Source organism: Mastacembelus armatus, chromosome 15 (assembly GCF_900324485.2).
Source record: "Mastacembelus armatus chromosome 15, fMasArm1.2, whole genome shotgun sequence".
Classification (NCBI taxonomy): domain Eukaryota; kingdom Metazoa; phylum Chordata; class Actinopteri; order Synbranchiformes; family Mastacembelidae; genus Mastacembelus; species Mastacembelus armatus.
This window is the reverse complement of record NC_046647.1, coordinates 20,106,004-20,127,164: the sequence shown is the minus strand read 5'-3', so window position 1 is coordinate 20,127,164 and position 21,161 is coordinate 20,106,004. Positions and strand designations below refer to the sequence as shown.

Here is a 21,161-nt window from a genome sequence, read left to right as displayed (position 1 = left end):
GACTGCCTTCAAAAATACCTACATCTCAGTATATGACAGTATTGGAATAAGAGTAAATATATTTATCCACTAGTCACTGAGAATGATGCATCTTCAGTAACTGTATGTTCTAAAATTAGAAATTAGTCACCCATAAAAAACGAGGAACTGACTAACAAAAACACCCTTAAGAGAATACGCTGATTTAATGTCACACAGGTGAAAGGTTACCTGTTCACACTGTTCTACATGCTCATACAAAATGCTTCACAGCATCACACTAGGACGGTTTTAACTCTGATATCTCACTTACGAAGCGCTAACAATAAATCTAATATATTCAGTATATCTCAACAAACATCATCACGGTGGTGAACTATAAGTAGCTTGATCACACACAGTGAGAGAGAGAAATGAGGTTGGAGGTGAAACAGTTGTGCCCCAAACAGAAATCACACCAGAATTCAACACATTTTTAAGTTAGCACTTCGTGCAGTTTATCCAGCAGCCTCGTGCTGCATTTGTGAACAGTCATCAGCATGTGGTGGGAATGGCTGTGAATCTTTTCAGCTTTTGTTCTCACAGAGCACAGTAAATTTGTGGCGGAGGAAGGATGATATATTATGGTTGGTGGCAATAAAAGCAAAATGGAAAACCAGGAAGTGTGCAGGAAGAAGGGGAGGCGTGATGGGTGTGTTCGAACTGTAAGCCTGAGCCCCACCTGCTCCCCTGACAGAATGTGGGGTTAATCCAACATACTCACACACAGGCATACACTTACATTATCACAACACACTGAAACACTACGCTCTTATCTGTATGCACGATAAAATCCTCTCTGGACACATACTGACGTGTGCTCAGCCAGCAGTGTCGAGGGAGCTGTTAACCGTCTTGCCGGAAATTGATTTTTACATATGGATTCAGACGCTGAAGACCAAAAGAAAAATAGGTCTGAGTGTTGTGGGTCTCGTTAACGAACACTTGTCCACAAAGCTGAATTACCTTTCTGCCTTAACTGTACGGTTTTCAAGAACTCAGAAAAAAGCCACTGCCGACCTCTCCAGAGCCTACATCTTACTCAGCCTTTGCAGGAATAAAACACGAGTGACACCTTTATTTTCTGTCATTTAATCATTTGGGTTATGCTTTGCCAGTCATATATAAGAAATACATGCATTCTGTAATTTAAATTAAAAAAAAGGCCAAGGACAATTTTAAAGCAAGAAACTGATTCAAATTGGCATGTCTAGAACACATGCCATATGTATGGGTGTGTATATAATTTCTTGAGTGTGTGTGCCTGACTAAGTGTTTGGCCTTTGCAACCCTGTATGACACAGAAGTTGGTGTGGCTGCATGCCAGTGGCTGCTTAGCTACCAAACACACAGTCCTACAACAATAGAACCACAGCTCAGTGAAACTGGCTTTGCTGGCTGGGGTCACTGATTGTAACAGTGTGCTGTTGACAGCAGGAACAGCAGCCTCACACCTACAAAAGCCCTGTTAAAGCTTCACTAAGAAGGCATGGATGACACCTGCCATTCTTTCTGGCTGCTATCAGACCACAACACATGACAAACCAACGTCCAAGCGCAGGTCTTCAAGTTAACACAGAACCAGGATAATAGCTGCGCTTCTCTTTTTGAACATATCTCCAGCTGGGCCTCAGTGCTACTTGCCACACTGTCCTATTTAGCATATGTCAAAGAGCAGCACACCATGCCCAGAGAAAGCCTGCATCAATCCATCACATCACGCCCAGAGTTAACAGAGCCTTCTGCACGGTGCTGCACCACGCTTTCATGTTGAGTAAAAAGGTGTGTAATACTTGAAAAGGCTAGCATTATAATAAGTTACAGGCTGACACACTTTCAGGATCACAAGGTACGGCTTTCTGCAAACAGACAACCTTTTTATTTAAGGTCGGGAATCAAAAATGGGTCAGAAGATAATCTTACTGGGTACTCCATGCACAAAGAAGAACATCAAAAAAGAGACGACAGTCGTGTGTTAATTAATCTGACATGCCTACTGCATTGCCAATATACAAGGTTGGTCCAGATCCATAACCAGCCAAGAAACACTGGCCTAGGACCTTAAGGCTTAAGGTACTAGCTCAGTTGACAATACTTGCCATACCTCACATCTCTGTAACAACACAGCTAAGATTTGCCAACAATTTGCAAACCTGTTTCCATCCCTGCAATGTTTTCAACCAATTTGTCTCAGTGGAATGAAAATCCTAATTTCCCAACTCAAAAAAGTCTCTTATCAAAATCTTTACTTTACTGAACTTCATTGTGTGCCAGGCTGGGGCTTATTATGTGAGGGAAAATGAAAAATGATTTTGTTTCACTGGCGATGTGTAGAGCTCTGACAGCATCTCTCTGGATAAATAACAAACACTGGTGATACAAAAATGTAGAAATAAAAACACAGTCAAACATAAAAGCAAACTAAAAGCCAAAAACCCCACGCCAGGCACCAGCACACAACAGAAAAGAAAGCCAGGACCTCCTGGAGCGGCATCTTCATTACTGATAAGTGGTAATGATACCCTCATGGTAAAGTGGGTCATCAGATCAATAAATAATAGCAGATGCCTGGAATAACAACAGCGAAGATGACATGTTTCTGGCTTTCTGGGTACGTGGAGCTTTTTAAGCACAACTGAAGAAACAACACAACAAACTGCATTTTTGTGTGAAATGGTATAAAATAATTATAAGAGCTGTTCCTTCCTTTATTCTAGTGCCTGGATTTTGCTGAAAACAAACCCACCTTGCTTGATGTTTCTGATATTTCCTTTCCTGAAAAAGATGGAATAATCACATCTCAGCAAATTGACCAGCTGTCTCCAGAATGTGTTCAGAGACCTGTGGGTTATGTATTCACGTTTCTGTGTTTCGCTATAACAATCAAACAGATACTGATATTCTGCATCTTGGGCGAAAACTAGGCTGAAAGTGGTTGACAGTTGTTGTGCTAAAAATGAAAAATCTAGGGGCGGAAAAGAAAATCCTCTTATTACTTTTGGCTGTTGTGATGTTTATCAAAGCCCTTTATCAAGAAGGTCATTGGATAGCTAATCATCCCAGTATTACTGGCTCTTACCACATCCTCAAACACTCTCAGGCTTTTAGGCATCTCGCACCTTTCATGTTGCCAATGAGCGGCTTGTGAGCGAGAGGCTTTGAGCTACCCAGCTGCTCCACGCTGTGCAGCAGCATCACACATGGTCTTAAAAAGCTTACAGCAACAATTTCCCGAAAACAGAAAGTCTCTCTGCCTTTGCCTCCTCTCCACTTTTCATCTTTTCATCACCTCTAACAAACCGCTTGTTCCCTTTATTGCAAATACAGTTAGATATGAGACAAGACAAAGTGGACTTTAAATTCTTGGTGTCATGTGTACACAAAACAAACACATTTATATTGTGCCACTGTAGTATGAATGTCTATTTGAGTTCACTTTACAAGTAGATGCCCAGTTCTAGGTATCTGTCCTGTTTAGGTAAAGTTACCAAAGTGCGACACCAACCAGAGACACCTTCAAAGAACAACGAGTAACCTCTGCTGTCAAATAAATAACGGACAGATCAGGACAACTGACTTTAGCAAAAAAAAATACCTCACACATCCAACTAAACCAATTTATTCATTATCTATACCCACTTAGTCCTTAACCAGGGTCACAGGGATCAGCTGGAGCCTATCCCAGCTCTCTTTGGGTGAAAGGCAGGGGTCCACCCTGGACAGGTCACCAGTCCATCACAGGGCCACATAGAGACAAACAACCTCACACACTCACACTCACTCCTATGGGCAATTTAGAGTCACCAGTCAACCTGACATACATGTTTTTGGACTGTGGGAGGAAACCAGAGTACCTGGAGAAAACCCACACAAGCACAGGGAGAACATGCAAACTCCACACAGAAAGGCCTCTGCTGGGTTTCAAATCAGGAACCCTCTTGCTGTGAGGCAACAGTGCTAACCACTTATCCACCATGTCACCTCAACTAAAAGCATTATGTAGATATTTTAAGACAGGACTTGTCGATTCCCGTTTATTTCATTTTGCTGTTTTTTTATTCGACTGTATAAGAAAGTTGGTGCACCAGGTCTGGTGTTAACAAACAAATTAACAAATGTCTATAGACCAGGAACCACAAGCACATGACATGAAAATACTAAAATCAACTGACTAAGACTAAGAAACCTACTCATACTCATCTCCTTCTTCACAGAGAGTGGGTGTTAGCCACCTTTCCAGTAGAATTTACAAAGATGATTTAATGGTAAAAGTAGTGGTTATTTTTTCTAACGTCAGTGACATCTGCTCCTACCCACCTTCCTCTGACATATGTGTTGGGTTTCTATTTGTAGATGCTAACCCAAGCTGATTGCATAAAAAATGACTGCAGTGAAAAGGCCGATGGGATTTCCCTGTAAACAAAACAATGCCAAAATGTACGAGAGGTACCTGCAGTCAAACAAAAAAATATCACTGAGAAACAATCAGCAGGTCAACTGTTTGCTGCTAAGCTAACCAAGGGAATTGTGGGTATCACTAGTTTTCTTGATTAATGTAGGTACAACTGGGTCACACCTACATTTTACTTCTTGCTGCAGTCCTTAAAATATTTTAAAACATGGAGCTGCCACCCAGCAAGATGCCACTGTAGGAGTCAGTGTGCTCAGCTGATCTACATCACGCTGTTGAGGTTAAGCATCAGAGGAGATAAGGCCATCTCTTCTGAAAAAAAAATCAATCCCACTCCAACAGGAACTCCAACCCACTTAACCAGTGTCCTGTTTGGAAAGACTTTCAGCTGCACAGGCACATCCATGTGCTTAAAGTCAAGGAAATGAGGTGATCATTGCTGCAGTCAAACCACAAGGAAACAGCAGTGAAAATGTCTCCTGGGAGACATAACTGTCACTGTAGATTTTGTCCATTTAAAGTAAAGCTGCATATTCACATTACAACAATACTGACTCCACTGGAGTGAAAATGATTTCCCCAAAAGCTACAGTGACAATAAGTATTAAGCAATAAGCACAACCATCATCATCATGGGACACTGACACACACACACACACACACACACACATATATATACATACACACATACACATGCACACAGTAAAGACAATGTCATCTCTTTGGTCTTAGATTTGAATTTAATTAAAGCATTTTTAGAACATAACATAATGAGAAACAAATATTCTGCTTTTTAAATAATTAGCTGGTTTGTACAAGTCATTAATAAAATATGAAGTAAAATTTAAATAATAAACTGCTTAGTGGCAGCAATACACTCTGTTCATGTTTACAGTGTGTAGAGATCTGCTGTAACAGCGATTACAGCGTGCACACAAAGGTTATGTTAAAAAGCAGCTGTGTGTGTCACCTTGAGTCAAGACCGTGTCATAGACAAAACAAAGAAAGACTAAAATTCTGCTTTTGACAGCAGAGTTTTGAGAGGATCTTCATGCGAGGGGAGCCGGCGCCACATCAACGCCTCAAACCATAATCCTGAACTTCCTGCGACAAAACACCAGCTGCTTGGTGGGAGAGCCAACAAGTCTTAAGCAAGCCAGCCAGCTCACAAAGACCACAAGTACCTCAGCTCAAAACGATAAAACGACAGCTTTCTGCCCCATCATGATTTCTCATTCAGAAAGAGGATCCCACCTCCTCAACTAGAACTGAATGAGCCAACTTTCGATGAGAGACTGGAACCAACTGGTACTGCTCCACCTCTGAAGAGAGTCAGCACAATGTTTGTCTAACAGTCACTCTACAAGTGGGATTAAAAAAAATAATCTAAGGTCAGTTTGAGACAGACAGAAAAAAGAAAGGATGCACTATGAAATTGGATAAAAGGCTTAGTAGAGTTCTCTCAAAATGATAACTAACATGGAGGATTATGCAACACGTCATGGAGGAGCCTTTACTGGTGTAGGAAAATGGAAGAACTGCTGGGTCTGAACCTAAACCTCACCCTTATAAGTGGTTCCTGTCTAGAAATCAGTTTAATCTTAAGGACACTCATTAACAAGTCAGAGCATGTGTTAACTCTACAAATTATGGGGAAGTATTTGGGATATTTCCTGTTTAGGGTGGGAGGTAATGTGTGTGCAACAGCAAGTTTTTTTAATCCACCGTCGGTGTTTGTAATCCAAGTGAAATAGATTTGTGCCTGCATATGTGAGCATTTGTGTAGGAAGAAGCCTGTTTCGAATGGCTGGATCAGAGAAGAGGGACTGGTGTGCACACTGAAGATTACGTGCTCAATGTCCCAGAAACTGATCTGTGGGGATGAGGGGGGGGGTAAACCTTACGCCAGATTCCTTCTCTCTTCTACCTTCCACTCTGTCTTCTCCTCTGTCAAACCTGTGCGATCAATGAGCATGAACAGATGGCATCACCACTACAGACCATGAAAAGAAGAAGCACGGAAGAGGAGAACAATCTACCTACCTCAATCAACTGGAGCAGCAGGAAAATGTTCTTTTTTCCAGTGTTTTTATAAAGTGTATTTGAATAATATGTGCATACACTTCATTTATCTTGTATCCGGCGCACTTCTTCTGTCAAGCTGAACCCTGATTTTAAAGCGTCATGCAATATGGATAATTCTTTTTCCTGGATTTGATCCAACACTACATAATGCACCCCGAGCCTAAAGTGGGCCTACATTAAAACCACTGGAGCAATCCAATTTAAAAAACATACGATTGACATCTGCTCCACATTTAGTAAATATACAGTAGGTCAATGCAGTTTGAGTAGCAGCACTTAAGAAGCATGCTGCACCTGCAAAATGTTGCTGACATATAAAGAACGTGTCCTGAACCAAAGGCAGCTTTTACTGAAGCTGATGGTGCATGCATGTATATCATTAATTATACCTCATGGCTGCTATTTCATATTCATCTGTGTTACTCTGCAGTACTACTACACATAAGCTTGCAACACTGTGCTCCCCATATAAGTTTCAGTGTTTTCACAGAGTTGTTGCATTATTGATGTAATCAATTTAAAAATACAATAGTCTATTGTCTCCTGTTGGGAACAATGCCAGAGAGCTGTGAATCTTTCAATGTGTCTGAATACAGACATTTTTATACTAAGTGAAGACCTAACTGTTACCTCCATACCACTATCCACAGAACCTGAACCAGCAACAAAAGCCACAATGGGAAACCACACTCTTCAAAACAGGATGATTAATGACAGTCATCCTCCTGATGACTGTGAACAAAGCTTTTCATTCGCCCCCACCTCAGCCAATGCATTTCCACAATAAAGAGATCTTCCTGACGTCTGTTTGTTACCTGCCAAACTGACTGGATGGCAACACACACTGAGGAAAAATCTGAAATCTGTCAGCGTTTGGCAAATGGTTAGTGTTAATTTTCCAGCCTTCTCACACTCTCTTTTACTGGTGTAAAGAGGGTTTCAGAAACATGGCTTCAACAGATCTCCCAAGTAGATTTTTTTACAGTTAATGTAAATATTTTAATGTGTTTAATTGGATTTGTGCTGCAACTAGCTCATGATGTCTCCATGTCTCTGTAGCTGGCGACTTCCTGACTCCAATGGGAAATGACGAGACTCATTTCCATTCACACACCACATCTCCCAAAAAAAACCTCCAATCTTCTGTCTGTGCCTCCAATGAGTACTGGCACACATAAACCATTTCCATCCAGAGGAAACTATAAAGCCAACAGAGGACCTTTAACAGGGAAAATCACTGCTGTTGCCACACTACAGAAAACTAATGTACTGAAGTACATCTCCAGAAGCTCAGCTGGGTGTGCACAGACAGACTGCATTATCAAAAGTGTGAATTCCTGGCATGTGTTACTAAGCAGGAAGTTAGACAATGGAAATAAAACATAACAGTGTTTAATGCATGTAGATGTATGGTTAAAATATGTCTTTATTTTGAGATTATATAGATCATTCTGAAGATAAACACTCACTGGATGGATGGCACAGTGGATGGCACAGGAGCACAGGAACATGTCTGTGTGTGACCATGGACATGTTTGTAGCCAGCCCACTCCAAAGTGATTTACAGTCAGTGTGTCAATGGGCACAGGAAGTCCCAATTCCCTGCGCACTCACAGACAGGCGCACATTTCTCATGTTCACTAGTCCCTGGAGGTGATCTCCAGTGTGTGTGTGTGTGTGTGTGTGTGTCTGTGCATCTTTGTCTGTGTGTGGTCCAGTATTTACACCAAGGTGGACTGGTGTGGACCATATGCCAGAATCACGAGCCCCAAAACAAATGCTTGAGAGGAAGGAAGAATTACGGGGGGGGGGGGGGGGGGGGGTCTATTCTAGACCTACAATGATTAGTCGATCAGCCAATCACCAGAAAATTACTGTAGCTGTTTCCAGCTACTTTCAATATAAAAATATGCAGGTTTTTTGTTTTATTTAACTATAAAATTATTTCCTTAAGGTTTGTGTTTTTATACTTCACAAATCAAACAATACAATCACAGACACACAACTAAGGCACAGATCAAAGGATAATAATGATCAAAATAGTTGATGGATTTTCTGTTGACCAGTTTCAGCTCATATGCAGAAGAACAAGCATCAAACACAATTTCTAAGAAAAAGCCTCTAGTGATATAATTCATGTATGTACTAAAAAAAAGAGTCGTCATATTCACACACTGCAGCACCTTATGGCCACCTTGTTACCACGATGATTTAAATAAACACCTAATATGCAGTAGATCTGATTTTGCTGGTCTGAGTCACCAAAGTTGAGTAGCACTGTTATTTACTCTGCATGAGTCTCCCAAATGCCGTAAATGTAGATGTGAATAATCAGCAGGCTTAGTTTGAAAGGAACATACTGCTTACTCAAGATGCTGCACACATGCTCTCTAACATGGGGAATAAAAAATTAATTAGCTTCAGTCCATCTGCCATTTTTATGTGTGGTAGGTTAAATTTCCTCCCTCTTCACGGAAGCATATTACATGACGTCCACACTCTGTGGTGTCTGGGCTCACTGGAGTAACCATTAGCCCGCACCAGAGAGACCATAAACTGGCACACAAATCAGACATCTTCCCCATCTGCTTTTCACAACACAGTGAGTCTACACAGACACTGAAGTGGCCAATATTAGGCCACACTGAGCTACTTTTAAGAGGATCTTCCGTAGTGTTGGATTAGTCAGTAACAAGGCCGAATAGAATAATCCACCAATGGACTGATGCCAAGCACTTGACCAGAGGAAGCGTTGCCACAACAATATTCACACTCACCAGCTATAAACAGCAAGGCATGAAATATGTGGAACAGGTCAGGAGGAGGACTAGAACATTAGAAACAAGATGGGGAATGTAAATCCAAGTTGTGTTGCCGAAAGCAGACGTGAACATAGTGAACATGGCATCAAAAGCCACTGGGCCTCATACAAAATCAGCCCATGAGGAAACATGTTGAAATGTCCCGTAAACATTCATGGCTGATGAAAAGACAAAACACCTCACTCCTCTCTGACCATTTTGAACCGAGAACATCCCACATGAACCCGGGCACAGATCCCCTAAAGAAAAATGCACATAGTTAACTTTAAAGTGCAGCCAGGACCAAGTCTTTCCTAGTCCTTGACGGCACCATTCACACCTATACCCTGCACTCCTTAAAAAAGGAGACTAGAGTCGAACCCTTCAGCATCAAATTCTTGCTGAGAATCAAATGAACTCATCAAAACAAACTACTGGTTGCTCTGGAGGATCCAAGAGACTGGCATGTCTACAGAACCAGGCATCCTCGACTGCTCTCCCCAAAACAGGATCCTCCTGCTGAGTGGCTGGTGTCCAGACTCAATATGTTTGGACTCAGGTACTCTGATAACTGTGAAAATATGCAAATCTGACTCGTGTGATATTATCTCAATGTTTCCTTCTTTCCACTATAGACATTACAGTGTAACTGTCAAACAAAAGCAGCTTAGAAGGAATAATCAAAAACAGTGATGGTTCCTGTTTTTACTTTATTTTCGATGAAAAAAACTCTTGGAATATCCATATGAATCAGACTTCCCAAAATCTAACCATCGCTGCCTTAAATTAAAAAGACTTGGCTTCTCAAAAAATGGCTAAAACAGTACATCCCATTTTGTCTGAGGAGTGGAAGAAATGAGTTTCACACAAGGAAACGATGGGCTGCAACGGCACTGATCTCCAGAGAGTAAAATGAAAAAGGACTGTGCCATAAAACATGTGAATAAATGTGTGGACATTATGGTATGGTGAACGACCACAAGGTGAGCAACTTCATTTTAGTTTGGTCAGTCAATCATGCTAAAACATAACTGACAAATCTAAATGTTACTCTGATAATTTATTTGTAACCAACAGTTGTGCTTTGTCAGTTTCCAGGTCAGGCTCGCTGTGCTTTGTCAGATCAGCCCACCAGTTTTCCTGTAAGCTGCACTGGGAGGAGGCTAACTGATGACAGAAGGTAGGGGAAGAAATTCTAGGGCTAGCGTTCAAGTTACAGTCTCATCAATGATTCAGTGGGAAGAACAAAGACCCGTGTATGTATGCTGACAACAAACAGCCCTGTTGGTGGATGTGCAACAAGAGGCAACCCCATGCAAGGACATTTAAGAATGCACACAGTCACATTTCAACGTAGAGGGCCCTGAGAGGCACATGTGATCTTTTCAACATACAGTCAAAGACATCAAGTGTTTCTGGAGCCAACCACCGCCTCCTGATTGTGCAAGGGGCACACAGTGACCTTCCAAGAAGCTGGGCAGACAAAGAAATTTAGAGTATGTGTGACTTGAGAGTGCGGTATAATTGGAATTCATTTGCATTCAGTGTAGCAGGGAAAATTACACGACCTCTTAAAACTGCTGTTAATTATTCAAATACATATTTAGCACTTTTATAGTGCTGTATGATTTAAATAACTAACAAAAGTGCCTCCACACTCTTTATTTAAAGCTGTTATTGAGGCCACCATGTGTCTGAACTGCTGTTTTCTATCATTTCAGCCTTTTGCCATTTTACGTATTTGACAAACAAATGATGGCAGATAACAAACTAATCCTTTTATACACAGTTTCATCTGAAAGCACTGTAAAACCAGAAGCTCAGCTTTATGTATTAACTTTAAGGGGGTCACTTTCCTCTTTAGTTACACCATTACATTCATCTTTATAGATATTTTTATTGCAATAAACCGTAGATCGCCAAATTCCTGGTACGCTTCTGCAGTTCACTCATGGAGAACATACATTTGATATTTTGAGAAATATATATATATATATATATATATATATATATATATATATATATCAATACTGTGGGCTTTCAACCAGCCCATCTTGATTTTAGTTCAAAAAATTAACCTTTTGAATTTGGGGAGACCGAAACATTTAAGATATTTCATATAAAAGCCAGCCATAGTTCATAAAGTCAGATGCCAAAAGTGGTATGAAATCATTCTGTTCCCACATACCCTGAACTAAAAGTCAAGATTACAGAACCTACAGCAGAAAACATCAGGGGAAGAGGTTTTCTGTAGCTGTATACATAAAGCTGATTCATGTTTCCGTCTACCATCCGTTCCTGCCTGGGTCCTTCAGGTTGCATATCTCTGGGGAGGTAAGAGGAATAGTCTACACAGGTTTAATTGCGCTGCACCTGGTCACAGTGTGTAATCATTAGCCACTTGTCCAGTCAGATGAGACGGGTTAGTGCTCAGTGCTGCTAGCATTCAGGCTTCAGTGGCGTTAGACTTAGCGTTTCTCCAAATAAATGGGAACCATATATTATGTAATAAATTACATTTAAAAATGATCAATTTTACTTGCTGTTGCTATATTGAGCACAAGGACCTTTAGACTTTCATTATTTAACAGATTTTTCAGCAATAACTACCCAGCAATTACTAACCAACAGTTCTGCCTGGAGAAGCCACAACCTCAACAAGTTGCACACTCGACTGTATATGTGTGACGATGTACACAAAGCTCTTTTGAGGTTGGACATTGAAGCAGGAAATGGTTATCATGCATGATCAGAAGTGGAGTCGACTATTACATGTGTGTACTGTGCGTATGAAAATGTGTATGTGTGTTGGGGGAAGGGAAAGTTGTCACAGCAGTTTCAGCTTCAGTCGCCTGTACAAAACAAACTACACAGCAAGGAAACCACAGAGATGGTTTCTTGAGACTAGTACAAACACATACATACACCCTCACAAAACTGCCTTTCGTGTTTTATGTATAACCTCAGCAGGGGTTTCAGTTTCTGCTGGTAAAAGTGAAGGAAAAAAAGAACAATTAAGGACAGGAATTGGCTGTGGCTTCAGTCTGGGCAGAGGTGTTAAACACATCATCAGGCACACGCAAAACTGAATGGTGAACATTTTCTAAATATTCTGCCTTTCTCAGTTACCAAATAAACATCAGGCAGAAAATAAACAGCTTCTACCACGTTATAGTTATAGTCTACATTTAAAAGGTTTTGGTGCTCTATCAGCCAGCCAGGTACACAACAAATTACTGCTCTACTATATTGAGCTGTAAAACAGGAATTATAGTGAATTTTGGGGTGTATTGTACTATATTTACTCAAAATGTAGTATTGGTCTTGTCTTGGTCTTACTGCTGAACAATGAATTTATTCAGCATCTACAATATATGCAGAGTGTAAAGGACACGGTGTAATAAAGTAGGGCCAGGGTAAACTATATAGGCATGTTGAACCCATCTAGTTTTGCAAAAATCCCCAATCACATCAGCGTCACATGAGCAGACTGAATAATGTCATTCATAATAACAATGTTTAAAAAGTTAGCAAGGAGGACGCCACTTAAAACATCATTAGTAGCAATAGGCCTGCAAGTAAGTATTTTCATTACCCATTGACCTCTAGATTATTTTCTTAATTAAACAATACATTTATTCTGTTAAAATGTCAGAAAGCGATGTCTTCTGATATCTTTTACTGTCCAGCAATCTGTGAAAAGCTAAAGATATTCAGCCTACAATGATACCAAAGAGAGAAGTAGCTAATCCTCACAGTGGAAATGTGAGGAGCAGCAAGTTTTAGCTCTGATCATTTTGCAGCGTGACAACAACTCTACACACAAATAAGATGCAACTGCCAGGTCAAGAAGGACAAGGAGTCCTGCAACAGCTGATCTGGTTCCCACAGAGCCCTGATCTCAACAAACATCATGGAGTCAGTCTGGGACCATAGGAAGGAACAGAAAACCCTGAGGCAAGCTAAATCCACAGAAATGTGGAAAATTCTCCAACATGCTGAAAGAACCAAGTACCTGAAAAAAAACAGCACAAGTGTAACTAGAACAGTTGTTGCTACTCTAAAGAGAAAAAATTAAAACTTCAGTGTATTATTTTTGCAAACATCCTCACTTTATTTTTAGAGGCTATAACTTTTCGCTCTACTTGTGTCAGCAGCACATCCCTGACAGACATTTTCCCAGAACTCCACAAACATTTATATATAAAGAAGCTATTCATGTATTCAGCCGGGTTTCCTTAACATTGCCAAATTGGACTGCGGACTCCCCAACAGCTGTTTTAAAAGTTTCTGTTTCCCCATTACCTTACTGTTCTGACACAGGTAGTGACAGAAAAACTCTGGTGTTGATTACAGCAGCTGAGAGCAAAGGAAAGAATAACCCAAGCACATACTAGGTAACTGTGAAAGAGAAATAAAAAAGGACAGGCAGTGAGAGAAATGAGAAATGTGTTAAGAGATTAAGATTGGTGGTGTGATGAAAAAAGTAGGCAAAGCTCAGAAACAGAAAGGAGAATATGTCAATGTAAAATCTTCATTCAGGTGATGTGCAGGTGCACATGTGCCTAAAGATATTCAGTTTACAATAATGACAGAGAAGTAGCAAATCCTCACAATGACCAACAAATGAGTTTTTGCTCTGATTTTCAAAGGAGTTTTGAATTAATTTACTGCCTATAACCTGTTACTGTAAAGAGAAGTGATTTAAATAATTTACGTGGTTTACAATAAACAGATTCTCCACAACCGGACTTTACCAGATTCATATGAAAATGTGGATAAGTGGTGACCTACATGAACGACCTTAACGGCACCAGAAAATAAGGGATTTGGTTTGTTGTTTGTTTTTCTATCTGAATGAATGCCTTGTTAGCTAATGTACATGAGGGATCGACTGGAAATGATTCTGACAATAGGAATAGTGAAACGTGGTATAAGAACCGCACTGAGCACAAGCTTCCTCAAGCAACAGTATGGAAAATCGCTGGTGGTTTAATGTCTCCCCTACTCTTTTCTTCTCTACCTCACAGAAACAAGCCCATAAAAATGTGCCCACTGTCTGACCCACTTTCCATGACAGACATAATCTTCCTCCTCAAACTTCAGCCTGTTTACCAGCCCAGCGGAGAACAAGCCGGACCTGGAGGAGGATAAAAAGCTCCTCACACACAGCAGGGGGAAAGCTGCTGTTCAGCTGTGCCGACGATTAGACTCATGGATTCCCACTGAACTCGCTGGCCCTCACTGATGAAACTACACAGCACAGACATGTGCACACCAAAAGATAAATGCAAACAAAAACAAAAGTCTCCACTTATGATGAGCACTGTACACATCATTAAGGTTTAAAGTTGTGCAAACAAACAGCTGTTCTGACATGTTCATTTCCTCGTTTGAATCTCAAACATTTTCACCCAGCATCAAGATGATAAACACTGCTGGCACGACTGTTATAGCTCAGAGAAAACTACTGAATTCATTCATTTAAAATCTAAATCATTGTTTTTATTCCATTTGTCAGTTTTCTCTCAAAGCTTGTCCTGATGCTCTATTAGACTGTTGCAACGCTCATTCACTCTTTGCTGAACAAATGTAACTGCTAAATGCAGACAAAACCAAGTTTCTAAATGTTTGTCAGATGCTCAACAACGTTTAGAAAAACTGGACTAATTATCAGTTTCCCACATGGGCTTTATATGTCATAAATAATCTCATACACTTGTGCATGCATTTACAAGTGTAAAGTATACAGCACTTCATAACAAAAGCCTGCATTCCTACCACTGCAATATAATATTTTTAAATACCAAAAATGATATAAAAGCAATAATAAGGCTGCTAAATTGCAAAATGCAAAACTCTTAAAAATTTCAAATATTGAAAACTATATTTATTACGCTGACGGCAAGAACTTTCTAAATCTGTCTGACTGTGTTTCATGGTCCTATTGTATCACAAATCCTACTGAGCCTGTAAAGAGGAATGCTAAAATCTTTAACTGAAATAAAAAAAAAAAAAAAAAACATTTAAAAATGAAAAGGGAGTTATGAGGTGATATAGCTTTCAGTCCAGAGTGAGACTGAGAGGCCTCTCTGTGTCCCTGCAGACCAGGTTACTAAGGATACAGGCAGCACTGAGCCTCCATTAAGACATCAGAGCTCTTTCTGAGCTCCCGCCTGACACTATCAGCTCTGGTTTCCTCCCTAAAATTGAGACTCTGAACCATGCTGGAGAAGACACACACACACACACGCATGCATGCACACACACACTCAAGCCTGCAGACAACACGCCCATGCAAATGTACAAACATAAATGTGTACATGCAACACTTACACTCTCCCCTGTTACAGTGTCTGAAGCACTTCACACTAGACGCTTTCAGCATTTACAGGACTGTGAGAAGGCAGAGCTTAACTACTCTGCACAAAAATATAACAAACATTCCTCATTATTCATTATAATACAGTTTCATCAGTGTTGTAAGTTGACGCAATTTACACCAGATTCAGGTCTGCCATGACCCCTGATGGATCTAATAAGGACCCAACCTGTTCAGTGTAGCCAACCCAACAAATTGATTGCAGGACTATAATCATATGGACACACTATAATAAATTCCTCCCTCCACTTTTTGTTCACTGTTCAACTATTCAACTTTAATAATGAACAATTAAACAGGTAAAAAAAATTGTTTTATTGTCTCTCTCAGCCTGCTGCAGTTACCTTGAAGCAGATGTTGGGCTTAAAATACAGATGCAACAACTACACAGCTGCAAAGTTTAAGTATTAAATGTTCTGCTGTTAGACTAAAAAAGCAAGGGCAGCTAGCAGCGACCAACATTTTAAAATAAAAGCAAAGTTTCCTGATAAAGTCATCACACTAACAAGCAGACAATGGAAGTAAAGCCTGAGGCATCCGGGTGGAGCAGATTTAGTTAATGCATGTTGGCATTTCCAACACGGGGAATGGAAGTCAGTGAGATCCCTGTCAGCAACAAAACTTCAGTCACACCAGAGCAGAGTGAACGAGACAGAAAGTAGGAGAGAGAAAAACAAGACAGACACAAAGCCATGATGAGATGGGAGAAAGTAAAAGAAGAGAGGGAAGTCATTAACTGGCAAATAAGCTTTACGGCAAGACTCCGTGTATTTGCTTCATTCCTTATCAGGCAATGTTCCCTTTGTCACCCCCTCCTCTCTCACTAGTCAGCATGCAGACTGCAGTCATTGCCCACCGGAGGCTTTATCTTTATGGAGCTTCTGATTTCCACTGAGATATAATACGGACAGAGCCAAAACAGGTGCATGTGTGTGTGTGTGTGTGTGTGTGACTTTGCAGCTGCAGCGCTCACAGTATCAGCCTTAAGATGACTTAACGTTACCTGCTGCCTGCTTAACACATGAGCTGAACTTCATAAATGATCGGTTCTTGGTCACAGATCCGTTAACAGGACGAAACAAATGACGCTTAATCCCCCAAAACACTGTATTGACGCTGAATTAGCCCAGTCACGTCCGCGTTTAATCGCTATGATTTTCATAATTCAACACAGTCGGGTGGTTTGTAAACAAGTACTCACTGCAGTAAAGATGATGAAGTCTTTTTATTGTCCTGTGCTGTGCTGCTGTCTGGCTTTCCCAACTTGCTGAGGCTAGCAAGCTACGGTAGCTAACGCTCCACCGGCACAAAAAAAAAAAGAAATTTCGTCTTAATTTCTCCCCCTCTAGGCTGATTTACAACAAACAAAAAAAAGAAACCATAAAAAATGAGAGCCAGTACCAGCCTGTGGCATTTCTTCCCCTCTCCGGGGAGTTATGACTTAGAAATGCTCACCGTAAGACAAAATATCCACGGTGTTATATTTTAAATGACAGGCTCTCCGCGGTGTGCCGTTCTTTGTTGTGAGCATCTCAACGTAAACACAGCGTGTAGAGCGTACGCTGTAGGAGGAGAACACTGACGTCGCCGCAAAGAATTCTGGAGCCTGTAGTTTTTCTCTCTGGGTTCGACTAAGATAGATAGATAGATAGATAGATAGATAGAGATATCACTGTTAAAATACTCCATTACAAGTAAAAGTCCTGCAGTTAAGTAAAAGTATTTCATTATTATTAATTGATTAGTGATTAATTATCAATAATTTAAGAGTGAGGCCAGAAAAAAATCAGATTACGTTTAAGAACCTGCAAATTGCATATTATGTTGAATGACTCTAGTCATCTTGATCATGGGCAGCACAGTGAGTTGGTGGTTAGCATTGTTGCCTCACAGCAAGAAGGTTCTGGTTTGAAACCCGGCAGGGGCCTTTCTTTCTTCTGTTTTGATATGGGGTGGACCAAGCTGGAGTGGAACAAGTCTTCTAGAGTGGTTTCTGTCTGTGTTACTATCACCTCCATCTTATCTTTATCTCCAGAATGTTGCATGGCTTCTTTCTCATTTTATCCTTCTGTTTGTGCATGAGTGAATATGCAGGCATGTGGGTGTGTTTTTACTAGAAATGATAGTTTTTGTTTGTTTTAGCAACCACCTTAACAATATTGAAGAAGCTATATAGTATAATCTGTAAATAATATATTTATATTTAAAGTTTATTTATGATCCTGAGTAGTGCCAATAGCTGCACTACTACAATACTTATGTGTGGTTCTGGATGCAAGTGCAGCAGTCTTGAAGATCTTCATCCAAAAGCTGCAGGGATGTTATTCTACATGCACAATCATGACAAGGTTGCACAATCCTTTACACTTAATATTTTAATAATACAGTTTCCTTGATTGCATTTAATCTGGGGAAACTAGGTTTGATGACCTATGACCTATACACTAATATATATGCAAATACTCCAACAGGAGATTTGTGTGGCCCACAGAGCCACTTAATTAAAAGTAATGTACAATATTTGATCAATGAACAAATGCAAGCTCGGTCATAAGCAATGAAACAAATAAGGATGAAATGAAACCTAAAAACGAGAAGCGTCAAATGCCATTTTAAAGCTTCAGCTACAAAAGAACCTCATCAACCACTTGAATAACCTCATATGAACTCTCTCTTCCAAACAATTGAGAAGTGAGTCTGTCCCAGATGTGACACAAACACTATCACTGCAGTACTGCTCCTGCTGTGTATATATGATTCCTGAAGTTTTTACAAGAAAGACTCCAGTTTCTGAGATTGTGTTTGTGTATACTTGGTTTGAGTGGGAGACAACACCTTCACTGTCAGAATGAGTGGAAAAATAAGGTGAAGCCAAGAACAGATTAAATAAAACTTCCCTCACACTCACACACACACACACACTTATGCACAGAGACAGACTTATTTTTGTACTGCTGGGACGCTGTAAAGCACACACTTACGTTTGCTAATAAAATACGCACTTGCTCCCATACCGAATGCCAGAAGTGAGTAGTGGGTGTTGCGAGTTCCAGTGTTTTCAACGAGCTGCAGAGCCTAAAAGAAAGCAGACTCTGCCTTTAAGACTTTGCCTGAGAAACATAAAAAACCGGTCAACCTGTACACAGCCATACACATTCATGCACACACCTTACGCAATCTTTGCACACATTTTAATCTGTGTTTGAACCCTGCTGTTTACGTTGCTATGGTCACAGCACCAACACCTCTCCTGGACGTTTCCAGCGCTTGGAGCAGCAGACACACCTTCCTTTGATTCCATGGGTGGAGGAGTTGCAGCCAGTTCACTTCACTCCTGATGGATGTTTTGACAAGTACTTCTCTATAAAAGCCAGTGGGCTGCACTTCTGTGTGAAGCATCAGGAAATAATGAAAAATGTAGAGACACACACATGGTGCGTGTGGTCTGATTACAACCCCCACATAAACAGTGGCTCCAGCCAGTACTTGTGTTTTCACACTGTTGGAATTCATGGTTGACTTCAAATTCATGTTGCTCTGTGAGGTTTTATCTTTTCTGTCTGAGATTTCTCCACTGCAGGTCGAGTATTTTGACTGGCAATGAAAATAAATCCACATTTACTGTACTGTGCAAAGACAAAATAAAGAAAAATACATAATCAAATAGGTGGTTACCAGACTATTTAAAATGTCAGTAATTAGAAACACACATGCAAAACATCAAACATAACATCACAAATCAGCAATGAAGCCATAAAAAATAAACTTTAAAAATGTCAAATTCAATGTGTTTTAAGGTCTTTTTCATTCCCAACATGTTCATTTCCAGGAAAATGAATGTGACATTGACAAGCCTGGAAAACAACTTAAAATATTTTACTGAATATTATACTATAATTAGAGTTTTTTTAAAGGTCATAGTTAAAACAGTGTATGTATGTATATGTATTCACATAATAAAAGTGAATAACAGTAATTAACATAATATAAGTGGAGACATTTTTACATTCAACCAAGTGTTTAAACAATAACTAGAAAGTATTTAGAACCTTTTAAAAACGTAAGTTTGAGCTGCACTGAAACTAACTACAGATCTCTGCAATAAAACATGATCATTAAAATGTTTTAATTATCTTTTAATCTAAATTCTGATCAGAATAAATAAAGTATCTTGGTCTGCATTTAAAATTAAAAGTCTGCCTCTGCTTTCTGGTTGAACTGCATTTTAAAAGTTATTTCTGTCTGCAGGTTTTGAAACGTCTCAATTGCAGCAAAGTTTTATCCCAAAACAGCTTCTGATAATAGATTTTGATAACTCAGTTTTAACATCAACCCAGGACACAGGTCTGCTGCTGAATATTTTGACAGAGATCGAGCAATGACCTCAGGTCTATGAGATAATCTCTTTAGCAACAAAAACACTGTTAACTGATTAAACAGTTTTCAGATGGTGTTATAATGGGGATCAAAATAGTTCATGCTGTTTTGTTTTCACCAGCTGCAGAAGTCTTATTTTGGCCTTAGACTCTCAGATCTGTTTTTGACCTGATTTACTTAACTTGAAACATTTCCTTAATATGATGTAAGTGCCCTAAATTTCAGGAAAAGCATCTGGTCTAGTCCCATGTGATGCTGACAGTGGATAAAGTGTGTGCAACTGCACTAAAGGCAGACTGTTCTCAGTGAGCATTTTGCCCTTTGTTGTTGTTGTGTGATAAGACCAAAACATAGCAACAGCTGGGCTGCGTTCAGCCGCACAAGGGAGTCAGGAGGTCTGCATGGAGAAGTCTTCTCTGGTGTTGCAGGATTATGTGATAGAAACATGCTGTGCTTGTGCATAGCCAAATATTAAATAACACTACTGTCCTGTGTTTGAGGGGCAGAGCTGAGCAATGTTGTCATGCTGCCATGGTGACAGTAACCATGCACAGGATAATGTTGACAGAATGTTTAGCATATCACAAAGCAGACACATAGGGTGACTGGACCAGACGAATCAAATGTGTGTGTGTGTGTGTGTGTGTGTGTTGGCATTGCAATCCATTATGTAACAGACATACTGTTTTTTTGCCAGTTGCTCATACGGAACTGTGAATGGCTGTAGTGTGGAATTGCTTTTTCCACTGAAATTACTACTATTAATGAAAATGAATTACTACTGAATAAACTACAACTTACAATACTTTAATACTAATACTACAATACTTTAAAATTCCCCCTCAGGGATTAATAAAATGTATCTTAATAACTACATGGTATTCCAGTTGCTTTTAAATGAGTGTAATTGTTCTGTATTACACAATCTACCAAAGTTGAAATATGTCCTTTAATATATTCCAGATGTTTTAATAAATAAACTTGTCAATGGGAAACAGCACTGGTTGTTGCATTGCTCAGTGAGAATGGTTGAGATGTGATGACCTTCTTCCTGATAAGATTTTAAAATACCAGCACCTGCCTGCAC

At 40.0% G+C, this 21,161-nt stretch overlaps 1 protein-coding gene across 1 annotated transcript in view; it reads right to left on the bottom strand.

Annotated features, from left to right (window-relative positions):
* Positions 1-17,215, bottom strand: part of peli1b (pellino E3 ubiquitin protein ligase 1b) — a 34,227-nt gene extending 17,012 nt beyond the window's left edge. Inside the window, exon 1 of the mRNA XM_026309688.1 lies at positions 16,899-17,215. The gene's annotated coding sequence lies outside the window, so the exon portion shown is untranslated. The remainder of the gene's footprint in view (positions 1-16,898) is intronic.
* Positions 17,216-21,161: the final 3,946 nt, after the last annotated feature.